Genomic DNA, 27,418 nt, shown 5'->3' with positions numbered 1-27,418 from the left:
CAGGAATTCCTATGCTCAGTCTCTGCCCAGTGAGGAAGAGAAACTCCTCCTGCCTGCCTACAGAAGACAGTCTTCTCCTGACTCCCTTTGGATCAAGATGTAGAACTCCCAGAACCTTCTCCACCAAGTGTGCCTGCAGGCTGCCATGATTACAACGGATGGAACCTCTGAAAATATAAACCAACCCCTATGAAATGTTTTCCTTTATAAGAGTTGCCTTGGGCATTGTGACTGTGCACAGTAATATGATCCCTAACTAAGACACGGAGCAAACCCGACAAAACCTGTGAGGACAATAAGAACTGAGTGACTGTGCTGTCAGATATTTTCACTTTATAGAAATTTGAATAATTTTAAGTGAATGTGGTATTTTATACTTTCTAAATCTTCCTATTAGTATGTATGTACCACAGGATGCATTTGTAAAATTACTAAATCTAAATGTTAGAATACAACTTCTAAATGTTGAAGTATACGGCAAGATATACTACAGCAGTGGAAAACTTGCACTTGGACTAGTCAGCCAACATCTGATTGTTGAAGACACCACACATTAAGCTCACAATGCCTGGAACCTCAAATAACAACAACAACAAACAACAACAACAACAACAACAATAACAACACCCTGCCAGGTATACCGTGTCTCAAAGTGTGAGGCAATGGCCTCTTGTGGGCCCCAGTAGGAGGCCCCAAGGCCTGCTTCTTTGGCTCAAGCACCTTGTGATGTCACTTCTGCAATTATTCTTAGTACTTACCATTCTCTTTATCTATTTACTGTTCCTTTTCTTTTTTCCTTCCTTAATTAAACCAGTATTTGGTAACCTGGCAAAACCTAGTAGAAGCCCACTTAATATCTAAAATCTAAATGTTACCAATAATATTAAAGTAAAGGCTGTTCATGAATTTAAAAAAAAAATTGTATGTTACAGTCACTCACTCAAGGTAAAAATAAAACTAACCTAAAGTTGCAGGCAGAAATAAGTAATTCTACAGCTGTTCATCCAGTCTTAGTCTCAATTCTGTGTAACAAAAGTAAAATATTCCTATCATAAAATTAAAAATAAAATAATATACAAATATTTTCCTAAATGTTAGCAATGGGTCCCTTGGGTTCAGGAAAAATGGTGGCAGGCAACTAAAAATTCTCTGTACAGGTTGGGTAAAATGTTCTTTTAAACAAACAAATGGGGTCCAAAAATTATAAAGACTGCAGGGTCAGTAGTATAACCTCATATTTTCCCTTTTATAAAACTGTATTATCTCACATATGTCTAAAAAATACTAATTTTGTAACCACAATTTTGCTCCCAACCTGATCAAAGACTAGTGGTCAAAAAATATTTAAAAAGAAATGTGCTTGCCGTAAAACTTTTATTTCTAAAATTGTGTAGTTCCTTCTTTTCTGTTCTAAATCTGTATTACTCTGTGTCACACACACACACATACACACACATGTTAGCACAATAAATAAAAAAGCATTTACACACCCCCTATAAGTTTTATAATCCAATTCTCTTGTACCATTTCAATAAAAAACTGGGGCTAAATCAAGTCTAGACAAGCATCCTGACTCCCTAGTTCAAGGGTTCACATGCCAAGAAGAAGAGCCTGTCAGTATTGTTTCTCAGTTGTATGTTTTCTTATTTGCCTACCAGGTATCCCTAGTCCTTGATGTTCCCCAACCCTTGTCAAGGCTAAACACCAGCCAGCATCTGATGACATTAAAGAACATTTCACTACATAAACTCATTACCAATAATCATTAGATAGACAAGAACTAGAGACTAGATAGGCCATAGTCCTTGATAAAAGACAAATACTACTATTTTACTAAATGAATGCAGCAATAAAATTACTCCTAAGCACATTCTATTATACTCACAGATCACTCATCACTATTGAAACATCCTTCTAGAGCAGATGTGGACAAATACGGAGAATCATATCAGGACATTGCATGGGGGTGAGAGACCTTGAAACACTCAGTCCAAAATGGGATATCTCCATCAAATCCCTCCCCGGAGAGCTCCGAGAAATCAGGAGAGGAAGCAAGAATGTCAATGGGGATGAACAGCATCACAGAAACAAAGCCTTCTAAGCACAAAATAACTGATGCACATATAAACTCACAGAGACTGCAGAGGTTTAAGCCAAGTGGGGTTCAAGCACTGAAAAAGTGATTAAAAGATAAACCTACATCCGTAATGTGGAAGCCTTCTCCAACTGACTGCTGCTCAACAAGGAAAATTTATCTTCTCCAAAGAAGCCTCACTGGATATATAAAGCACACTCAGAACAGTCTGAATGCCAATTAGTATATGGCCAACACAAACAAGCTAGTGGATTTGTGAAGTTTTATTGCCACATAATATTTTGTCTGGGCTATTCTTTTGCTTGTCTTATAGTTTCTGGTTTGTATTTTTATTGTATTTCTGTGTGTGCAAATGAGCTTTTGCTAGCATCTGCATCTACATGTGTTTCCTATTCTTTTGCTTTGGCTCATTCTTTTGCTGCTTATTTGCTTAGTTCTACTCTTTTTCTTATTTTATGGTTGTATATTTATTATTATTATCATTATTATTATAATTATTGTTGCAGCGTATTTGTTTTCTAATGACAGGCAGAAATAGTCTGCTTTGGAATGGTTTAGAAACAGGAAATGTTTGAGAGGAGTAGGAGGAATAAAAATTACAGAATATTATTGCATGAAAAAAAATCTCCAGAAAGAAAGAAAGGAAAGAAGGAAGAAAGGAAGGACACAAGTTAGAAAGGAGAAATGATACAAATACAGGATACTCAAATACTCAAAAATCCTGAAAAAGTTTATTATATAGAGTATGAACCTACTTTAAATTTGAGGACAATAGATTATATATTTCATAGCAAAATAATTAAAATTAAAAATGTTTTTAAAAGTGATTACATTTCTCTTTTTAGATGCCAAGTAATGTGTTCTTTTCAAGTCTTTCTCAGCTTCAGTATTGAAAGTAATATATTTAATGTCTAAATATAAATATTATTGTGTCTTACTCTATAATATAGAAAATTACTTTGTAACAGAGAAATAATTTGAGTTGTTTTCAACATATAAAAATATATTTAGTTATCTTTTTAGTTACAAAATATTTTTTCATTAAATTGTGCAAGAAGAAAATAGATCTAACAATGTATAATGTACAAAGTCTAAACAATATAACCTTCATGTCCATAATATAATTGGTTTTAATACAAAAATATAAGGTATAACTATAGTTAGTTTACTCTCTGGCTTACATGTAGATAAATGTGCAATTATCTGATGTTTCTTTTATTATAAAATGGGAAGAATTGAAATATTTAGAAATCCTGTTTTGGAAATATAGAAAATGGTATTTTAAATATAGATTCTTAAAATATTGAAATTTTATTAATAAAGACATTTACTGGCATAGAATGGATTTCAAAATATTGTTCAAGTTGTTCTTTTAATCTCAATAAATTCATGATGAAATCATTCTCCTAGTTTACTCTAATGTTTTAATTTGAGTATGCTTTCTTGTCTTTATTTTATACCAGTGAAAGAAAAATCTGTTTACTTTCCATTGCATATTAAAAGAACAGATGAAAGAATAAGCATATATATATATATATATATATATATATATAACAAATAACAACATTTAAAGTGCTTTTTAGTAGAAAGAATGTTTTTCTCTACTAAATGTTTTTTTTAACTAGTTGAGATAAATTTTAACAGACTTAAGTGTACAGTACAAATCTCTAACTTTTCTTGTTGAGAGATGTTTCTTGTGTGTTTACTCGGTCAGTGAAATAAAGCAGTATATAAGTAAAATGTATCTAAGATGTGGAAGTGGAAGGTAAGATTTTTGAAGTATTTTATTTGTGTTTACAAGAGATATATGAATAATAATAATACAAAGGATTTTATATTCTCTATGGATATATAAATTTTATTATGTCTGATTAAAGGGCAGTTATCCTAAATACTAAAGAACATTTCTACATGTATCCTTCACACAAAATATTGATGTTTATCAATCAGAACTTGTATAGATTATACTAGAAAAGTTATACAATTTTATGATTGAGTTATTGTCATATAAGCTTTCAAAATCTATGAAATATTTTTTTCAAAAACGTTAGTCATCAATATATACTCAAAGTACAAATTTCAAAGTGGAATTGTTGAATCCTTAGTAATTACAATAAGAAAAAGTTTAATGTTATGTTTATGTGCTTATAATTTGCATATAAGACTTTTGTACTTATAAATAAAAATATATTTCTTAATTACAATAAAATGTAATTAAAATTCTTATAAATATAGAATTCATAGACATAACATTTGCTGTTATTAAGTATTCATAAAATTAGATACTTTATTTTCATTTGTTGTCTGATGAGGCAAAAATAATAACTCTGTCTGAGCCTGACTCTGTCTCTACTTCTGTTCCACACACAGCACATGTATAAAAGCACAAACACAATGAAGAAAGAATATGCAGCCAAAAACTATTACATCACACAACAAATACGAAGAAAACATGGTGTTGTGCTTCATAAAAAGAAAAGGAGAGAAGGAATATGTTTGGTGGAGTGCAGTCAGGTGTGAGAGAATGGGGTGCCTCTGTGGGCTCATGCTGAGGCATCTCTTCCCCTTGAGGGATCAGCCACCTGATGGTATAGTGTAGAATAGAGTTCAGGGCATGAGAAGAGGAGTGAGAGGGTAGTAGAGACAGAGAAAGGCAGAGAGAAAGAGAGCATAGAGGAGTAGAGGCCAGTCATGAACACATGGAGAGAGAGAGGGGAGAGGAATAGGGAGAGATGGGGAAAGGGCCAGAGGGCAGAGCTAGAGCAAGAAGGCAAGAGAACAAAGAGGGCAAGCAGTCCCTTTTAAAGTGAGTCAGGCACACCTGGCTGTTGTCAGATAACTGTGGCCAGAGCCTAGACAAAATGTTAACTGGCATTTTGACATTTTAGGTTTTATTCAACCAAGAGTGATGTAGATAAAAATCACAATCAACTTTCCATAGTTAATTATTTTTAACTTGTAACCTATATGCTTCTTTTTCAAGACTGAAAAAAAAAATGGCAAATTTATTAGAACGATAGTAAGCAACTATGTTGCAAAAAAGTAACAGAAAAACAACTATCTTTACTCATTTTAACTAGAAATTTAATATCAACTGATAAGTACATCACATCATGGGCTGGAGAGATTGCTCAGTCAGTACAGGCTAGGCTCACAACCAAAAGTATAATAAGAAGGGCATACAAAATGTTAATTATTGGCCTTTACATTTATAAATTCAGTTCACTAGCCATCTGTAGAATGTAGCTAGTCTATTGCAAATGATGATACATATGCACTTTCCATTGTCTATGCAGGCTAGCAGATGTCACTCTGGTTAATACACTGAGTAATCATTCATGAAGGGTAATGGCCCGTTGGGTGGTGGGCAGAATGACAGAATGAGAAAGATTTAGTCCTGACCCTCCTTTCACCTTTCCACCTATTTCATGTTAATGACAAGAGGATCAGTAGATTAAAACTGCTCAGCCATCAGTCTCTAAAACTGTTTGTTCTGACTATAATTTATGGTCATGGTTACATAAGCAGCACTGCCAAATCTCCATAATTATTACAGAGATTTAACTGAGCACAAAGAATGAATGTTGCTGCAGTCTAAACCAAAACCACATATTATTAAACTCAGCCCGATGAACCATTGATTTGTGTGATGAGTTTCCTATGAAAAACAAATTAGAATAGCTTAAGGAAAAAACAAAACAAAAATTGGTTGTTTTAAGTTAGAGAATTAGTTTTGCTTTTATAAAGTTATAATTTACCCATTTAATTGTGGATAAGTCATTTTTAACCTATCACCTGTTTTATCAAAGACATTTTATTTCCAAAACTGAAACAAATTAGATATGTGTGACAATGTGTTTCCTCCTTTGTGTGTGACATACTGTATTAAACTAAGAGATTAGGTGTGTATCCTAATGTTTAAATTGGCTGCAATATAGGGACTGAGGATTATTTAAAAACCTTCATGAGTCAAAATTATCTTTATATTTAAAGAAATCTTATTTTAAACTATGTGTGTGTCTGTGTGTGTGCATGCATGTGTGTATGTGTATAGATATGTACTTGTGTGAGTGCAGGTGCCTGCAGAGTTCAGAAAAAGGTGTCAAATCCTCTAGGTCTGAAATTACAGGCAATTTTGCATGAACTATGATAGGAGTTGGAGAGAAATTTGTTGATCTCTGCATTAAAACAATGTACTTAACCTCTGAGACATCTCCCTAGAAATACAAATTATTTTTTTGATACTTGATTGCTGTATTAATAGTTTTACTCACAGTTTCCATAGATAAAACTATAAATAACTAGTGTTTTTCAATAATTATTGAATTCAAACACTAATTGCAACAAATGTTAGATTCATGAGCTTAGATAAATTATTTAAATTGTCTTATAATTTCTTTGGTGTGAAACAATGTCTCACCATTACATTAGAATAACTACAGTGTTTAAATAAAATAACATGAACAGAGAATTTGAATAATATCTAATCCTTTTCAGGATTCAATTGGCATTTGCTTTTATATTTGCTTACTCAAACTTCCCAATGAGATTACCAATGTATGCAAATGAACACTTGCCTAGTCAGTCAAATACAAATATCATTAAATTGCCCTTTTAGAGGGTGCTCCATTGGGCATAGCACTGCCACCTAGTTTATATAGTTTAGTGTATTAGAAAACAGGATTCAGATTCCAACCTGAATCCACAGGATATAAAGGACACTGTGGTCTTCAGAAGTCTCAGAGTGATTTAAACACTAATGAAAAGATGCTTGCCCTTCTTCTTTTGGTTTACTGATATGAATCAGTTTATTTGAGAGGGTTTTCCCCTTTATGTTCGTGTCAGAAGTCAGTTTTTAAATCATTATTTATTTTCTTTTTTACTATGTAAAACAATTTAAAATTTAAATATATTTTGATCTTACTCTTCCTTTCTCCCAAGTACTTCTAGATATTCTCCCCTTCCCTACCATTTCAGCTTGAAGTTCTTCCTCAAAAAAAGCAAGCAAACAAACAAAAAACCAAATAAACCAATTGAGCAACAAAATACACCAAGGAAAATGCTCCCACCCTTAAACCAAATAAAAGCACACAAACAAAAGGAGATGAATTGAAATATCAAAAATTATGTGCATATGTATGAGTTAGATCAAAAATTATGAGGAAAATGAGAATTAGATACATTGTTGTGTTGTCAAAATATGTGCAAGAGTCTCAAAGACAATCTTGTTGCTGATCAGTAAGAACCTAGTTTTTTAAATATAGGTTTTGAAAAGGACATATATTTTCTTATATCCTTTCTCCTTTGTTATTTGACAAGGTGAAAATGTGCTTTTAATGTCACATTTTTATATTATTTATTCATCAAAGCTTAAAAGAGATTTATATCTTTGCTTATTGTCTTAGCTTAGTTTATTTTCCTTATCAATCTGTTGGCTCTTCTGGAAGGATCCTGTAATTGGAGTGTGAGTTTTGTATTGTTTTCTCAATATATGTTTTGTTTGATAAGCATTGACTCCTTTGTGATCAATAATCCAGCTGAATGACTTAACTTCTAAGAAAGTCGTGTGTATACTAATTACCTGATCTCTAGTGTAGAAAGCCTGGGAAGTCAACTATAGTGGCCACTAGGCTGCTAACATGAACTTGTGTCTTACAGGAATAGACTTCCCTTCAGCATAAGGAGATGCTAGAGTGGTGGGGCAGGAGTGCGTGGGAGGCAGAGCACCTTCATAGAGGCAAAGAGTGAAGGGAGTGGATAGATGGAATGAGGGTTTGTGCATGGGTAACTGGGAAGGGGGATATCATTTGAAATGTAAACTATAGGAATGATTAATAAAAAATATCATGATGGAAGCATGACCACTGTTAATCTTATCTCAGGCAATATTTTGGGATAAATCAAATCTTCTCTTGGGCAAAATTTCAGGGGTAGTATTCCCTATAGAAACACTTTCGGCAATGAGGGATTTGTGGTAACAGTGTTGCAACAACTCAATCCAAAACATGTCAAAAAGCAGCAACATGGTTCCTTTTGTCCTTTGGGCCAAAGCATAATATGGCTTTCTTGCATACCTAATTTTCAAGCAACTATAGTATACTTATTGTTTTGACTTGCATTTCTATTATTTTAAATTTGTATGTTGACCCCTTTTTTTGAGTATTGAATGACAACAATGTTTTGCTTCTCATCTGAACCTGGAGAACCTGCAGAAGACATCTCGTGTCTGCATTACTGCAGTGCTCCTCTGGCTTACACTCCTGCATAAAGCTCATTTCATCTCACCATTACCTGTGCTTTCTGCTTCTGTCTGGATAATTTTACACCAATATTAACATTTTTCTCCTTCTTTTACCTAAAAATACTTATTTATTTTTGAGATTATAACTACCAGTTCTGCTTTGCCTTTCGTTCCTCCAAACCCTCCCCCATGCCTCTCCTCACTCTTTCAAACTTGTAGCCTCCTGTTCCATCAACTGTTATTACACACATTCCACTATATACATATGAATACATATTCCTAAAGATAACTTGCTCAGTCTATATAATGCTGCTTCGTTCATTATCCAGACTGATCTTTTGACTGGAGTGATTGCCCCTGGGTAAGAGCATTCTTCCCAACACCAACATTCCTTTGTGGTTTGAATTTTACGTATTCTCTTTTTCATGGAAAGAACTGGTGATCCCACTGTATCATAAATGTACTAGCTTTTTTCCATTTGTGTTAATCAAATCATTATTTTATACTTTTCTTGTTATATAACTAATTTTTTATTCTACACATGTCTCCAAATTCTACCTTTTATTCTGTTCTCTATTGTAGCTTGAAATTCTTATATCTATGTATATATAAAACTTTTAAATAATTTCTTTGTCTCATGTTCTCTAATACAATATTACTAAACAAACATGAGAGCAAGGAAAACCTCACCTTTCACATTCTTAATGTGTGATGGAATGCTTTATATCCCGGTACTTTTCAAAAGTGTTGTTGGAGAAATGATATTGATTGTTACAGATACATGTGACCTGTACTTTAATTTTTTTCTATTTTTTATTAGATGTTTTCTTATTTACAATATCTCCTTTCCCAGGTTCCCCTCCAAGAAAAAAATAAAATAAAATAAAATAAAATAAAATAAACCAAAAACTAAAACAATCCCCTGTGCCCTCCCTCCTCCCCCTACTGACCATCCCACCCCCTCCTGCTTACTGGCTCTGGCCTTCCCCTACTCTGGGGCATAGAACCTTCACAGGACCAAGGTCCTCACCTCCCATTGATGACCGACTTGGCTGTCCTCTGCTATACATATGCTGCTGGAGCCATTAGTCCCCCCATGTGTACTCTTTGATTAGAGTTTAGTCCCAGGGAACTCTGAGGGTACTAGTTAGTTCATACTGTTGTTTGTCCTACGGAGCTGCAAACCCTTCAGCTCCTTGGGTCCTTTCTCTAACTCCTTCATTGGGGACCCTGTGCTCAGTCCAATGGATGGCTGTGAGCCTCTACTTCTGTATTAGTCAGGCACTGTCAGAGCCTCTCAGGAGACAGCTATATCAGGCTCCTGTCAGCCAACACTTGCTGGCATCCACAATAGTGTCTGGGTTTGGTGACTGAATATGGGAAGGATTCCAAGGTGGAGGCCAACCTTTGAAATTATAATGCCAAGTAGTAGCAGAGTCTCAGAAAGTCTGGGGATAGGTATGCCAGTCCCAGTTCAATGATCAAAAATACTGCAATGAAAGCTATAATACATATGCAGAGGACCTGGTGTAGATGCACACAAGCCCTGAGTTTTCTGCTTCAGTGTCTGTGAGCTCATTTGAACTTTGCTCAGTTGATTTTATAGGACTCTGTTGTGTTGGTGTCCTTCATCCTCACTAGCATTTTCACGTTTTCTGCCTTCTCTTCCACAGAGTTCCCTGACCTGTTAATAAGGGTTTTAATGGAGATAACTCACTTTGAACAATAAGTTTAAAGCTCGCTCTCTCTCTCTCTCTCTCTCTCTCTCTCTCTCTCTCTCTCTCTCTCTCTCACCCTGTCTCTCTCTCTGTCTCTCTCTCTGTCTCTCTCTCTCTCTGTCTCTTTCTCTCCCTCTCTGTCAGTCTCTCTCTCTCTCTCTCTCTCTCTCTCTCTCTCTCTCTCTCTCTCTCTCCCTGCCTGTGAATAATATCTGACTGTGGATCTATGTATTTGTTCTCATGTGCTGCAGTAAGAATTTAGAAAAGGTATATTCAGTTGGCCTTCTAAGGTCAATCTATGATAAAGTGGGCAATATAGTTGCTAGAGATGTAGCTCGGTGGTAAAGTTTTCTGATATGCATAAGAACAGTATATTGGACATAGTACTACCTGAGGATCCAACTATACGACTCCTGGGCATATACCCAAAACATGTTCCAACATATAACAAGGACACATACTCCACTATGTTCATAACAGCCTTACTTATAATAGCCAGAAGCTGGAAAGAACCAAGATGTCCCTCAAAAGAGGAGTGGATACAGAAAATGTGACACATTTGTAGGGCTCTGGGGAAATAAAGGGGTAGGAGAGACCCTTGTTCCACCAGAACTTGGGACCCTACAGAACTGCTGTGGGAAGGGTGTCTGGCTGTGTTAGACCACTGGACACCACTCCAGGGGTTGGAGAAGGTACAGTCTGGCTCTTGAGCACCACAGATCGTTGGGTACCTCAGGAGAGCCGGAGCTGGGATCTATGGGCTGTGCAGAGGCCAGCAATGATAGGTTCTGGCTATTGGACATCCCAGATAACTGTATGTCATGGAAGAGCTGGGAACAGACCTTCAGATGGACTCTAGCCAGGGGCCAAAGGGTAGCTCTAGCAGTTTACTGTGGGGAGGAGTCTCTCTAGTACAGGTGGACTTCTTTTTTTTTATTAGATGTTTTCTTTATTTACACTATCTCCTTTCCCAGGTTCACCTCCAAAAGAAAAAAAGAAAAAGAAAATAAAATAAGAAAAAATAAAATAAAATAAAAAACAAAAACTAAAACAATCCCCTGTTCCCTCCCTCCCCTGTTCACTACCCCACCATCTCCTACTTCCTGGCCCTGGCATTCCCCTACACTAGGGCATAGAATTTCACAGGGCCAAGGGCCTCTCCTTCCATTGATGACTGACTTGGCCATCCTCTGCTATACACATGCTGCTGGAGCTATGAGTCCCCTCATGTGTACTCTTTGGTTGGAGTTTAGTCCCTGGGAGCTCTGAGAGTACTAGTTAGTTCATATTGCTGTTTGTGCTAAGGGGCTTCAAACCGTTCAGCTCCTTGGGTCTACTATGTTCATAGAAGCCTTATTTATAATAGCCAGAAACTGGAAACAACGCAAATGTCCATCAACAGAGGAATAGATACAGAAAATGTGGTACATCTACACAATGGAGGACTACCCAGCTATTAAAAACAATGAATTTATGAAATTCTTAGGGAAATGGATAGACCTGGAGAATATCATCCTGAGTGAGGCAACCCAATCACAAAAGAACACACATGATATGTGTACTCTGATAAGTGGATAATTAGCCTAAAAGATCAGAATATACAAAGTACAAACCACAAACCATAAGAAACTCAAGAAGGAAGACCAAAGTGAGGACACTTCATTTCTTCTTAGAAGGGGGAACAAAATACCCATGGAAGGAGTTGTAGAGACTAAATATGGAGCAGAGACTACAGGAAGGACAATTCAGAGACTGCTCCAACTGGGAATCCTACCCATATTCAGTCATCAAATCTAGACATTATTGTGGAGGCCAGCAAGTGCTGGCTGACAGGAGCCTGATATAGCTGTCTCTTGAGAGGCTCTGACAGTACCCAACTAATACAGAAGTAGAGGCTCACAGCCATCCATTGGACTGAGTACAAGGTCCCAAATGAAGGAGCTAGAGAAAGGACCCAAGGAGCAGGTGGGCTTCTTGGTTTGGCTTTCCTGCAGGAGACTGGACACTGCTTTTTAGTGGAAAGTCTAAGACATTGTTCCAGCATGGTGAGTCTAGATGAAAGGAGGTAGTCCATGGTTTTTGGAGTTTATTGTAGAAAACAGAGAGAGAGTAGAAAAGTAGAGGCTGACCATGGTCACATGGAGAGAAGGGAGGAAGGAGGGGAAGAAGGAGGGCAACAGGTAAGAGTAAGAGCAAGGGCTAGAGTGATATGAGGGGTCAAGCAACCCCTTTTATGGGGCTAGGCTATCTTTCTGTTCTCCCGTAACTGTGGGGCAGGGCATACCTGGCTGTGATCAGGTGACTGTGGGGGTGAAGCACAGCCAGAATACTAGGAGCTTGGGGCATTGTCTTACCCCCAGGATAATGGAGTTGAGGGCTCATGACAGGTGCCTAATGTCTGGGGGCATAGCTCACTGTACTGTCCTTGCTCAACCAGAGCACAGACTGCATTTCATGGTCCAACATTCAGCCATTAAAAAAAATGATTTCATGAAATTCACAGGCAAATAGATGGAACTAGAAAATGTCATTCAGAGTGAGGTAATCCAGTCACAAAACAACATACATGGTACACACTCACTGATAAATGGATATTAGTCCAAAAGCTTGGAATACCCAAGATATAATTCACAGAATAAATGAAGCTCAAGAAGAAGGAAGACCAAAGTGTGGGTGCTTCAGTCCTTCTTAGAAAAGGGAACAAAATACTCAAGGGAGGAAATACAAAGAAAAAGTGTGGAGCAGAGACTGAAAGAAAGGCCATCCAAACACTGCCCCACTTGGAGATCCATTCTTAGACAGACACCAAACACAGACACTATTGTGAATGCCAAGAAGTGCTTACTGACAGGAGCCTGATATAGCTGTCTCCTGAGAGGCTCTGCCAGAGCCTGACAAATACAGAGGCAGATGCTTACAGCCAACCATTGGACTGAGCACAGGGGTCTCCAATGGAGGAGTTAGAGAAAGGACTGAAGGAGCTAAAGGGGATTGCAACCCCATAGGAATAACAACAATATCAACCAACTAGACGCCCCCCCCCCAGAGCTCTCAGGGACTAAACTACCAACCAGAGAGTACACATGGAGAGACCCTTGGCTCCAGCCACATATGTTGCAGAGGATGGCCTTGGGCATCAATGGGAGAAGAGGCCCTTGGTCCTGTGAAAGCTCAATGCCCCAATGTAGGGGAATGCCAGGGTAGAGAGGTGGGAGTGGGTAGGTGAATGAGGAAGCACCCACAGGAGAGCAGGGGGAGGAGAAATGTGATAGCGGATTTTCAGAGGGAAAACTGGGAAAGCGGATAACATTTGAAATGTAAATACATTAAATATCCAATAAGAAAATAATAAAAAAAAGAACAAGATTTGATCTGTAGTACTATAAATGTAAAAGTAAATAAAACATAAATTAATAAAATAAACCAAATTAAAACTCAACTATTGTAGTGTTAAAAGGGAACTTTGAGTGAGTAGGTAAATTGTTAGATGTTCATAATATACCTAAGGAAATCATTAGCACTCATTTTAAATCTCAAGAAAGATAAAGTGATTCCTATTTAAAGGAATATGAAAACAGCAATGTTAGGACAGAGGGTGGAGATGGCAACCACTAAAAGTCTCTGAAAATAATGAACCAATGGGTAAACTCTAGCCTCAAAAGTTACTAATATGGTTTAATCTAGCAAGGTAATAAAATACTATAATTAAGAAAACATTATAGTCATATATAATTTTCAATTGTTATGATTGTTATAATAATGTTAAGTGATTGAAGAAAACCAAAATGGCTGTAGAGAATGAAATGCGCATATTGCAGAACTCCCTTCGAGATAACAGTGATTTTTATAAAATAAGCACAATTAATGTATGACTTTGAAATGCATTTATTAGACTAATTAGGCCTCATGTATTGATCAAATAAATGGGTCTCTAGTTCTCAAACTTCTCTAGATTATATTCAGCGTCATATTATTAGATATTTATTCTTCCAGAATCAAATTGAAGTATGACTGAACTGATTGTTTTATTTAAAAAGACATAATAGTCTTGGAGACCAAGAAGATGGAAAGAGCTAGTGTGTTCTCAAATGTGTTTTAATCAGCCTTTTAAATAGCTTCAGGAATTCTAAATTAGCAATTAATTGTGCTAATGTCAGAATGTAGATATTTACAAAGGCCATTGAAAAGCAAGCCTGTATGCTGTGAATGTAATGGCTGAGTTACTGGTTTGCCATGTTTTCTGTAGTACAATTCCCTGGATTACTTACCGTTTTTTTTTCTCAAGATACTCAGGTTACTAAAACAATCTTATGACTTCAGAGGTAAATCTGTATAGTGGAGCCTCAGTATATCACCAGTGTTTGGAAAATACACTCAGCTCTGTTCCTGTGACTTCATCACTATCATGAATTCATTGTTGCTTGTTGAGTACAATCAGGGTCTATTGCTTTAATAATAGTAATTACAAGAAAGGGATGAACCTAAACAAAAATTGATTGGAAGAATTTAATTCTCACCTTGTGACAATTCATCAGCAGGAATAACAACAAGAGTTTTATATGTCAGAGTAAGAAATTGAAAACAGAGACATTGTCTACTAATACAAGAAGCATGGCCTCATGAAAATGATGCTGCTACTGTGGAGAGCTTTGGGGGCTGCTTGGAAGGAATCTGACACTGGCCAGGGACAAGGAAGTAGACTTCAGGCAGGAATCTGACATTTGACCATAAAAAGGAAGTAAACTCAGGCAGGAATCTATTTTTAGGACAGAACAAAGAATTAGGCTTCAGGCATAAATATGACATTGTGATAGGACTGGAAACTAGGCTCAGATATTTTGGTCATCCTGATAAGCTCTTAGTGATCATGGTAGTGATTATGAGACTTTGTTTATTGCCTTGCTTGTTCCTTGACTCTTCGTGCTTATTATACTGCTTGTCCTTATTACTTGCATGTAATTAAAATGGCATACAAGCAGATTTGGAAAAAAAAAAACCTGACTTCAGTCTCAGAACTGGTTGAGGTCATCTAATAATCTTTCTTTCTCTTTCTTGCTTTATTGCATTCTTGCTTTCTTCCTTTCTGTCTTTCTGTCTCTCTGTCTTTCTTTCTCTCTTATTAGATATTTTCTTTATTTACATTTCAAATGTCCTTCCCTTTCCTAGTTTCATCTCCAACCCCCCCCCCAAGTCCCTCCCAGCCTACCAACCCACCCTCTCTTGCTTCTTGGCCCTGACATTCTCCTACACTGGGGCATAGAGCCTTCACAGGACCAAGGACCTCTCCTCCCATTGATGACCAACTAGGACATCCTCTGCTCTATATGCAGCTGGAGCCATGAGTCCCACCATGTGTATTCTTTGGTTGGTGGTTTAGTCCCTGGAAGCTCTAGGGGTATGGATACATCCCATACAATCACCAAACCCAGACACTATTGTGGATGCCAAGACGTGCTTGCTGACAGGAGCCTGATATAGCTGTCTCCTGAGAGGCTCTGACAGTGTCCAACTAATACAGAAGTGGATACTCACAGCCATCCATTGGACAGAGCACAGGGTCAAGGAGCTAGAGAAAGGACCCAAGGAGCTGAGGGGGGTTGCAGCCCCATAGGAGGAACAAAAATATGTCTCTTTCTTCTTAATCCTCGCTCCTGCCCTGGAGAACCTGTTGGCTGACAGAATGGGCTTGGTCATGCTAGAAAGTGAATGAATACAGACACCAGCTATCAATAAAATAGCTCTTCAGAAGGATCAGAGTAAGCTGATAAATATCTACCTTAAAAAACTGGATGCTACTTGGCAGGTCAGTTTGAATAATGTAGAATTTCAGTATTTCAATACTTGTATATACTGTAAAGTCCATGATTTGCAAAAATGATACTCAAGTCTCAAACAGGATGCAACAACAAGGGTTCTACCATATATCAGGATGGAAGACAGAGGTGTGGCCTTGGCAGGCTCAGGCTATGTGGTGAAACAGCTTCTACAGCTCCTGATTAGCTGCCCATGAGGTTGGCTCAGGCTAGGTGGTAGGGCAGCTTCCTGCCTGGCTGCCCTTGATGTTGTGAGTGTGTGTGTGTGTGTTTCCTAAAATTGATTATTTTTCACTTTTTCAGTTCTAGGAAACAAAAACTGAGGCCTAGTCTCCCAAACTGCCCGTTTGCAGCAAGTCTTGCAGTCAACCTGGCTCTGGATGAATCAATCCTTTCAATACTCAGCTGAATACTATATGTTCGCTTTTGATATTAGATTCATAGAGGTATGAGGGTAATTATGTAAGAAGATCACTGATCTGAGTGAGTTTCATTGTAGACCATGCTAAAAAATATCACCACCCTATGTCCCCTGCTCTGGTACTAAATACTGTGAAGTTCAATTCTGGCCCTTCACTTTTTAGCTGAATTGTCTGGGACAATTCTCTTTACTATTAGCATTGACAGGATGAAACACAAGAAGACCTGGCCTTAGCTTGGAATAATAACCACCATAAATACTTTTGATTAATTTTCACTAGCAATACATAGTCATCACCAACTTCCTTATTTTACACTGGAGAATAATGATTTTAAAATTCTTTCATGGGATTAAATTGTGAGGTAGAAAGAATATTAACAGTAATGTATTTGGAATGAGAAGAAGCAGAATAACTGCTTTGGCTGGAATGTTCCATGTAATTTTGAAACTCTCAATTTTCTGATATAGAAATGCTGATTATGGGGTGATTTATGTTAGAAAGCAGTGGTCTAGGTGTCTGGAAATTAGAAAAGTTTTTCACATAAGATATTCTTGAGCAATATATTCCAGGACACAACTTCAGATGTATATGAGCAACTTTGGAGAATTTTCAGTTACAGACTCCTTCCTTGTCATGTATGTGGAGTGATAGGAATGAGGGAGACATTTGCTTTTATTGATTAATTCAATCTGTATAAGACAACTTGGTTGAAATGTATACTTTAGATACTGAGCTTTTTAGTTTGGAAAGGTTTAAGTAAAATTCTCAAATTCATTTCTTTTTCTGTAAAATTGTAATAAAATAATTTGAATGTGTATTTGTAATAATTTGAATGTCTATGGCCTCATAAAGTCTTAGTGTCAAAAATTTAATTACTAATGGAATGCTAACCTAAATTGAAGCCTTACAGGATGTTATTTGGTTGTGAGAACAGACTGATTATAAATGAGATCAATGATCTTTTCTGACATGTTAAGATAGAGCAATAGGGAGCGAACTCTGAGGACATTTACCCTCAATAGACACTGACAATTCAGACACTGCATTTCAGACTTCCAAGGGGCTAAGACTATGGAAAATTTCTATTGTTAGAAGGTATCCAACAATTACTATTGTAGAATAACAATACAGTTGTCCCAAAATATTTAATAGGTTTCTGTTTACAGGTTTCTATTTAATAGGTTTTATTTACACTAAAATTAAGTGACTTGGGATGTAGATTAGTGATTATAAGTGGATAAAATTATATAATATTTAAAGTATATTTAGTAATCTTCCTATGGTATAGTCTTTTGTTGTTGTTGTTTTTTGTTTGTTTTTTTCAAGACAGGGTTTCTCTGTATAGCCCTGGCTGTCCTGGTACTCAATATGTAGACCAGGCTGGCCTCGAACTTAGAAATATGCCTGCCTCTGCCTCCCAAATGCTGGGATTAAAGGCGTGTGCCACCACTGTCAGGCTGCTGTGGTATAATCTTAAAACTTTATTTTTACCTTCATTAATGAGGCTTTAGTAATCCTATATCATTCTATGTCTTTCTGTACTTATTAATAAACTCAATTTCTAAAAGCATTTCCTAAAATTTTTACAGTAGATCCATTCATATATTGAACTGCAAAACTAAACATAAATTCATACCAAATATAATAATATAAAATATATTTTTATTTTAAATAATGGCAAATAAAGATATATAAATACAAGATAGACAGTACAATCATAAAGTTACAGCATAAATGTAAATTAACTGAATATAATACATACTTGTTATTTTGTGCCATTTAACATTGTAGATATAAACAGCAAAATAAGTAAAAGCATACACATAAATATAGAAAATGCAAATCAGTATATCTATGTATAGACTTTATATTATTTGAGATAGAAACAAAAATGATAAAGCTTAAATGTATTATTTTACATTAAAAGCTTGAAATAGTATAATATTGGAAATTCCTTGAGGGATACCCTCTCATAGTCGTTTTTATAAACTTCCAGAAACCATGGTTAATTTAAAAAAGAGTTTGTCTTTCAATTCACAATGAGTGTGTAAAATTGTGAATTTGAGCCTGGATTCCAGTTTGCAGTAAAACTGAGCATTGTTCCAATTTTTTATAAATTTGCAGTGATTTTCTTTCTATTAGAAAATGATTTATAAAAATTTTAATTAAATTTAACAATAACAGAGTAAAAATAAATGTGATTCTGATTTGGACTTATATGAAAAGAAAAATAAATTATTTTGGACTAATAATAATGTACAAATGGTACATCCGTATTAAAATAAGTCCACTAAGAAAAGGGGCTTCCAATCTTAACTGACAGAAAATCATCTCACTATACTTCAAAACACTCAAGTAAATACTAGATTTTAAGAAATTGAGTTAATAAGATGAATTGTTTTTTAAAATAAAAAGATAGGATAATTAATGTGTGTTGAAAAATATCATCTAAGAAGTCAGGAACCCCTGTGGTTGAATTAGGGAAAGGCTGGAAGAAGCTGAGGAAGAGGGGGACCACAAAGGAAGACTAGCACTCTCAACTAACCTGGATCCCCAAGATCTCTTAGACACTAAGTCACCAACCAGGCAGCATACACTAGCTGATATGAGGCCCCCAACACATATACAGCAGAGGACTGCCTGGTCTGGCCTCAGTGGGAGAAGACACACATAAAACTCTAGAGACTTGAGGCCTCAGGGAGTGGGAAGGTGTGGTGGGGTGTGGGGAATGTGTGGAGTGGGGACATCCTCTTGGAGATGAGGATGGGTGAGGAACAAGATGAGAAACTTTAAGAGGGCAGAAGAGGAGGGGGATAATGACTTTAAAAAATAGATTAAAGATAATAAAAAAATGAAGCTCAACATAATGGTATTCCCATGTCTTTTAAATATTAGTTGTGTTGTTAACCGTTTTTCTTGTTTTTAATCAATCACAGCTCACCTGCAGAATAATGATCTTGCAGAAGAAAATATTTACCATGCCTGATGATGCAGAACAGTCTTCTTAGGTTGTCGAATTTTTAAGCAATAGAAGATCCTTGAATTAGGGCAAGCCCACAGTCTTCTTTTGTCGCATCTTTAAGAAATAGAAGATCCTTGAATTAGGGCAAACTCAGAGTTCTTTCAAGCAAAACAAGGACAGTGGAGAGCGAAAAGGAAGACAATGGTAGACACTAAGAGCCTGCCTGATTCAGCTACATCCTTTCCAAGAACCTAAGGTAGCACTTTGGGAGATCCTGTGCAGATTGCTATGTGTGCATACTACCTACTGCATTTGTAAAAAGAGTTTTTCTCTACTCAAATAGATGATTTTGTCGATTCTGAAATGAATTATACATGACAACATACATTGACAAACTTCTATACTATCCAGAGAATAACTGTAGTAACAATCAATAAAGAAAGTATTCGGATCAAATAAACATCTTGTGTACTGTTATCTCTTTTAATTGATCTTAAAAATGATGAAAATTAATATTATACCCATATTGAAGAAAAAAACAAAGAGCAATAGAGTTAAGGATTTGAGACTTTACCATTGAATTTTTTCTGTTTAGAAATTACTGAGCTCAAGAAAAAGTGTAGCCGTTGTCTTTAAAATACAGCAGCATAATGTGTGATTTTGTTAGCAACACAGTAGTCACTACTTAAAGCTAGTGTTGGCATGGGGAAAAGACAAGCAGTAGACTAAACCACGAAAGTACAGAGAAAAGTTATTTTAAAACATGTTCAGTTGAGAAAATTGTGAGTTCACATAATTCATATTTAAGTAAAAACCTTTTAATTAGAGAGTTTTATTACTGCTTTTATAGTTTCATTTCTCCTGATGTTCTTTGAGGTCACTTTATCAATTTATACGGAAATCCCATGTGCATTTTTAACTAATTGAATTAAGTCTGTAAATTAATTCATACTGGACTGTCATTTTTACAAGTCCCTGTCTGGTACTTGCTATATCAGACCATTTCTTTTTTCATTTTTAAATATTCTTAGTTGGCTTTCACATTTTTATCCTTTTGCTTCTACAGAACTCTTAGTATTTTAATTCTGAGTACATTTTAATAATTCCTTGAGAATTTAATACCTATATATCACTTTAGTAGTGTTTTCAAAGGCTTTACATGATGCTTAAGGAAGGTGATTGACTGCAATTCACTTATTTTTTACATTAATGCATTTTAGTAATATAGGAATATGTTCCCCTTAATAACCTCTACCCTTAATTTGAAAAGTAAAATCTTCTATTTTAAACACCCTGAAAATTACATCTAATAGAAAATATAATTTCACTATTAAATATATTGACTTACGTAAAGTTTTTAAGAAGTATTATTAATGAGTTTTCATTACTAAGATTGTGTTTGTGAAACATGTCTGGCATCCTACTTTCTAATACCTGCACATAAGAAACATTTATTATTTTTCATATTAAAAATGAATAATAAAAGTTACCCTATTATATTACATATTTGTTTCTGCCATTTACAAATCTTTTTCTCATGGTTAAAATCCTCCTTTACCTTCTTTACATACCTTACTTGATTCATATTTTGTACCACAGGTCATTATATATGATACACAAAGCAAATATTTTTTTTCAAAATTCATCAGGACAGATGAGAATCAGTTTTTAGAAGGTTGGATGTGTTTACCTGTTCCTACATCACTTGATAAATATGTGGCTACACAGTCAATAAATCTATATTTGAGAAAATGTTTCTATATCTACAAAGTTTTGAGATAGAACACCTCTATGTTACCAATTTATTAAGAATATATTGTGGGTAACCCAATCACAAAAGAACACACATGGTATGCATTCTCTGATAAGTGGATATTAGCCCAGAAGATCAGAATACACAAAGTACAATCCACAAACCATAAACCATAAGAAACTCAAAATGAAGGAAGACCAAAGTGTGGACACATTGTTCCTTCTTAAAAGGGGGAACAAAATATTCATGGAAGGAGTTGTAGAGACTAACTATGGAGCAGTGACTAAAGGAAGGACAATTCAGGGACTGCTCCACCTGAAAATCCTTCCCATATTCAATCATCAAATCTAGACACTATTATGGATGCCAGCAAGTGTTGGATGATAAGAGCCTGAGATAGCTGTCTCCTGAGAGGCTCTGACAGTACCGACTAATACAGAAGTAGAGGCTCAAAACCATCCATTGGACTGAGTACAGGGTCCCCAATGAAGGAGTTAGAGAAAGGATCTAAGGAGCTGAAGGGTTTGCACCCCCTTAGGACGAACAACAATATGAACTAACTAGTACTCTCAGAGCTCCCAGGGACTAAAACTCCAACCAAAGAGTACACATGGGGGCACTCATGGCTCCAGCAGCATGTGTATAGCAGAGGATGGCCAAGTCAGTCATCAGTGGGAGGAGAGGACCTTGGTCCTGTGAAGGTTCTGTGCCCCAGTGTAGGGGAATGCCAGGGCCAATAAGCAGGAGGGGGTGGGATGGTCAGCAGGGGGAGGGGGAAGGGAATGGGATTGTTTTAGTTTTTTTTTTTTTCATTTGGAGAGGAACCTGGGAAAGGATAGAGCTTTGTGCAATTGGTCCAAAGTTGCAATGGCCTTTTTGTATTTTCATAGATATTTTGAACAGGAACCAACTTCATAAATATTCTCAGTTTAGGCTATTTTCTTTTAAATAAATTTGCTTTGTTCCAAGATGGAGTGCTCAATCCTTTAGGGTATTGTTTTTACAGAACCTTCTCTATTGTTCCAATGTAAACTTTTAGGTTCCTGTTGAAAGGCAATCAAAATTGTTGTATTTTCTGTACTTTTCTTCATCCAGACCTATTAATTTACTAAAATTTAATTCATCGCCAAACTGTATACACTTTTTATTTTCCTGTCCTGCTTTTTTGCTCTTTATGATTATAGATTTGAATGAGAAAATGAAGATATGATCTTGATTGAGACTGAATGTAGTCCTTCATTGAAACTTCCTCTTTCATATTAGTATAAAATTTTGAATATAACCTCATTCAACTACATAGGATGTAGGCATAATGAAGCCTGATTGTTATTAAATTACTTATAACTTAGATGAATTCATGAGATGGCTCTTAGTCTCCTGAGATAGATCTACCTTGTCACTGTTTTCAGAAATCTTGATTTCCAAGTCCCAAGAGACTGGCACATTAATCTCTGTTCATAATATCTGCATTGTCAAACCCAACTTTTTAAACATATTCTATATTTCATCCACAAAACTGCATAAATCAAAGAATGACATGGTCAAGTTTATATGTACACTCCTGGTACCAATTTTCTGTGATAATTTGATTTACCTACCTTGTGTTGTGACTACTAACCTACCAAGAAGCAAATTAAGATTCATTATTTATCATTAAAATTCAGGTTTCCTTGTGAATATGTGGCTTTTAATCATTTTTTAAATAAAGGGTAAATTTTTTTGAGGGAATACATTTTTAATGGTTGGGAAAACTTGGCAGTTTGAGGGAGAGGGGGAGGGCTAGGATTGGTCTTCCTAAAATAAACAACTTCATCTATAAAAATCCCTGACAGATTTACCCAGAAATTTACAGCTAAGATGATCTAAATGTTATTAAATTAACAGTCTTAGCCAGAACACTATGAGAAAATCCTGCATTTATATAATTTATAAACAAGATGTTAAAAAGCCTCACATACTCACAAGTTAATCAGAATTGTCAATACCTTTGAAAATGTGTAAGATGTAGAAATAGGTGTGTGAATGCTATGAGAGGCTAGATAATATCCTAGGAACAATGAGAAAACCTGAAAATATTTTTAAATAAATTCTATTTGGATTAGGATAAGTTCATCACAGTTTATGTAGGATGAAGTAGAGGATGGCCTCCATATAAATATTTTCATTTAAGAATCTTAACTCCACTCTGACATTCCCTTACACTGGGGCATCAAGCCTTCACAGGACCAACAGCCTCTCCTCTGATTGATGCCTGACAAGGTCATCCTCTGTTACATATGCAGCTGGATCCATGGGTCTCTCCACGTCTATTCTTTGGTTGGTGGTTTAGTCCCTGAGAGCACTGGGAAGGGACGGTTTAGGTGATGAGAACAATGAGGTCCACTGAGAAGCCCAAACTGGGATCCAGCTCAAGGGTAGGCCTTGGAGCCTGACAATGTTACCAATGCTGTGATGTGCTTACAGACAGGAGCCTAGCATGGCTGTACTCAGAGAAGTCCAACAAGCAGCTGAAAGAGTCAGATGCAGATACCAACCCCCAACCACTGGACAGAAGTTGGTGACCCCTGTGGCTGAATTGGAGAAAAGCTGGAAGAAGCTGAGTCAGAGGGTGCGACCCCAAGGGAAAACCAGTATACTCAACTGACTTGGACCCTAGATGACACTGAGCCACCAACCAGGCAACATACACCAGCTGATATGAGACCCCAACACATACACTGTAGAGAACTGCCTAGTCTGGCCTCAGTGAGCACCTAGCCCTTGAGAGACTTGAGGCTCCAGTGGTGGGGGCGGAGTCTTTTGGGGTGGGTGTGGAGTGGTGGGGACACCCTCTTGGAGACTAGGGATGGGGTGGAAAGGAGGAGGTATGGGATGCAGAGCAGTTGGGGAGCAGACTAGGAAGGAGATGAAGACTAGACAGTAAAAAAGGATTAAAGAATAAAAAAAATTAAAAGCAATAAAGAATCAAGGTTGAAAGTAATCATCATACAAAATTCGTTAGAGCCAGGCAGTGGTGGCATGTACCTTTAATCACAGCACTTGGGAAGCAGAGGCAGGCAGTTTTCTGAGTTCAAGGCCAGCCTGGTCTACAGAGTGAGTTCCAGGACAGCCAGGGCTACACAGAGAAACCCTGTCTCTAAAAAATAAATTCATTAGATACTGTTATCAAAACACAGTCTTACAAAGCAAAGTGGTGAAAGTTGCTAATGTGATAAAATTAAGCAATGAGATTCAGAAGGTCATTAAGAACATTTTTCCAACATGTGCTCAATGCATTATCTTGAAACAGAGGGATTTTAAACTTTGCAAACCCCAGATCTTAAAGTTGCAAATTATATGAAGATAGCCACCTACAGGTTTCTCTAATGACAGGAAATAACAGTAAAATTTCTGGACATTTATCTATTACTTGTGTATAAACTAAGTGTTAACCCACATAAACAAAATTTATTATTTATAATATAAATGGGTGTAGTAAACAGATTTTAGATATAAAACTATAGAGCATAGAAAATGTGATTAAAATTAAACAGTATTTTGAAGTCTGTCATAGAGTAACTATAGCAGTGGACCTCACACAAAGCCATATAATTTATTCTCATAATTCATATACTTATTCAGCATGTTGTATCATCCATATCATCACATTGTAAAAAGCCTATAGATCTCTAGTTAATGATTTATGAGATACATACAACACAATGTCTGATATATCTACTCATATTATCCTTCTGTTTATCCTTGTTTATCTACATCTAAAAAGGTATTTAAATTATAAACTCAACACTCATGCATGAACAGTATTGTATAGTCACATAATATTAGCAGTATTAAGTATTTGATACACTCAGAAATACCAGTAGTATTTCTATTAAATACTACTCATACAAATGGATCTGACAACGGCTCTGCTGGAAATCTTTGAAACTGTCATGTGATTTCATTATTAATTTCATGTTTTGTTTTTTGGTTTTTTCTCAACAAGGAATTATGGACCAGTGAGATGCAGGAAAAGGTGCGAGCCTCCAAGTCAGACGACCTGAGTTCAAGCCCTGGAACTCACAGAGTATAAGACAGAAAAGATTCTGTTGAGTTTGTTCCTGACCTCGGTATGCATCATGTGTTACTGATGACCATCCTACAGTAAATAAATAAAGGAATTTTAAAACAACACTCCAATTTTGGATCTGTAAAGAGTAAAAGATTCTAAAATTTAAAAAATTGTATAAGGTGAATTTTTAACACAGAGATTTCCTTTCTTTTTTTATTGGATATTTTATTTATTTACATTGCAAATGTTATCTCCTTTCCAGTTTTCCCTCCAGAATTTTCCTGTCCCATCCTCCCTTCTCCTGCTTCTATGAGGGTACTCACACACCCACCCACCCACTCCTGCCTCCCCACCCTGGCATTTCCCTACACTGGGGCATCAAGCCTTCACAGGACCAACATCTTCTCCTCCGATTGATGCCTGACAAGGTCATCCTCTGTTACATATGCAGCAGGAGCCATGGGTCTCTCCATGTGTATTCTTTGGTTGGTGGTTTAGACACTGAGAGCTCTGGGAAGTGACAGTCTAGTTGGTTGATATTGTTGTTCTTCTTATGGTTTGCACACCCCTTCAGTTCCTTTAGTCTTTTCTCTGACTCCTCAATTGGGGACCCTGTGCTCAGGTCAATGATTGGTTGCGAGCATCCACCTCTGTATTTGTCAGGCTGTGACAAAGCCTCTCAGGAGACAACTATATCAGGCTTCTGTCACCAAGCACTTCTTGGCGTTTGCCACGTGTCTGGGACTGGTGTCTGTATACGGGATAGATCCTATAAGGTCATTTTTTTTTCTTTTCTCATTTAGGCAAAAGGTGTTGCCACACTAATACCAGTGATGAAATGAGAGTCCCAGAAGTAATTCCCGAATGATTTGTCAGCTCTCAAGCCGTGAACAGAGATAACAACAGAGTGTTGTTGTATATTTTTTAATTTATGTCATTTTCAATTTTATATTCTTGGAAAATGTCTGTCTTTGGTAAAGATGGGAGAGATTATTTACATGAATGATAAGATTAGCTGACAGAAACAAATGTACCATTCTGTGTCACCTAAATCTGTTTCAGCCAATGATGAACCACACACAAAAGGATAGGCTGGAGCTTACATTGTCTCATGACATCAATACCATCTTAATATATACCTGTTCATGTTATGGTCACATAAAAGTGCAAAAGTAAAGAGTGAATTCCCTAAGATTTTTTATCTATGCAAGTAAATAACACATACCTGTAATGATTTCCACAATAAATTCAATCTTGTATTTACAATTCTTTCCCATGGTTACTTAGTTGCTGTTTCTTAAAATATGGGGCCTTTAGGAGATACTGCATAATTTGGGGACCCACAATGCATTGTGATAGGTTCAAGCTTCTAATATTCACGTCTGTGTAACTCATATACTAATATTTTAAGTCAAGGAGACCCTGATGATTGTAATACATTATAATACAGTAGAAATACAATAACAACCACACAGATTTAACCTTCCACCATGAGCAGGTAAGTTAAAAACTGTTACACACTATTACTTTCTGATAAGGTTTTATTTCCTTCATTACAAAAATAAAGGATGATTTGTTAGTTTACTATTGAGATTAAGGATTATTTAAAACAATTCATTCTTTGTTCTCAGTCTTTCTCCATACTCTCCCATATAATCTTACCTTTCTTTCAACTTCATGCAGTCTTCTTCATTTTATAATTGAGACTATGTATGTCTTGGATTGGTTTAGTTCAAATAGATAGCTATTCTGTTTTCCTTAAATTTCAAAATAATTTTCATGCAACATCACACTATGATTAAAGAGTTCCTGTTTCCCCTTTGCATATATAAATGTGAAAGTAAAATTGCCCCATGATTCTCTCACTCAATATAGACATGATGATGTGCCTGGGCATGATTTTATTTTCATAATTATGTCACTTTTGTCATAACATGTTTAAGACTCTAGAGGAAAAAATGTTAACTATATTATCTTTTTGTTATAGTCACAGTCAAATGAGTATCAAAAATGTTTTATTTTAAGAAGACAATTAAAAATAATTTAAAAAGTGATATACTAAATGAGTTAAAACATGCACATAATTTCATATTTAAAGCATGTTTTGTCATTAGAAGCCACAACAATTGAGTATCTAAAGTGATTCTAAAATATTGCTATTAATATTGGTACTATATTATTAACTTCATGTAACAGAACAGCTTTCAAAAATCATGGAAAAATATATATGTAAAGTACTAATAAGAAATATTGTACATATAAAAACTTACAAAAAATAAAAAGACCAAAGCTATATAGTGACTCATGACTACAGAAATATCTAGGCAAATTAGTTGCTAAAAGAGGAAAGATATACAAGGAAT

General features: G+C 36.0%; 2 long non-coding RNA genes across 2 annotated transcripts in view; both read left to right on the top strand.

Moving 5' to 3' along the window:
* Positions 1-19,711, top strand: part of LOC116094268 — a 46,541-nt gene extending 26,830 nt beyond the window's left edge. Inside the window, exons 2-3 of the long non-coding RNA XR_004120017.1 lie at positions 16,171-16,313; positions 19,226-19,711. This is a non-coding gene — a long non-coding RNA (uncharacterized LOC116094268). The remainder of the gene's footprint in view (positions 1-16,170; positions 16,314-19,225) is intronic.
* A 3,825-nt stretch (positions 19,712-23,536) lies between these two features.
* Positions 23,537-25,983, top strand: LOC116094269. Its single transcript, XR_004120018.1, has 3 exons — positions 23,537-23,612; positions 24,990-25,113; positions 25,859-25,983. It is a non-coding gene; the product is annotated as an uncharacterized LOC116094269 (long non-coding RNA).
* Positions 25,984-27,418: the final 1,435 nt, after the last annotated feature.

This window comes from Mastomys coucha, unplaced genomic scaffold (assembly GCF_008632895.1).
Source record: "Mastomys coucha isolate ucsf_1 unplaced genomic scaffold, UCSF_Mcou_1 pScaffold16, whole genome shotgun sequence".
NCBI lineage: Eukaryota > Metazoa > Chordata > Mammalia > Rodentia > Muridae > Mastomys > Mastomys coucha.
Note: the sequence above shows the minus strand (reverse complement) of the source record. Positions and strands in the feature narration are given on the sequence as shown.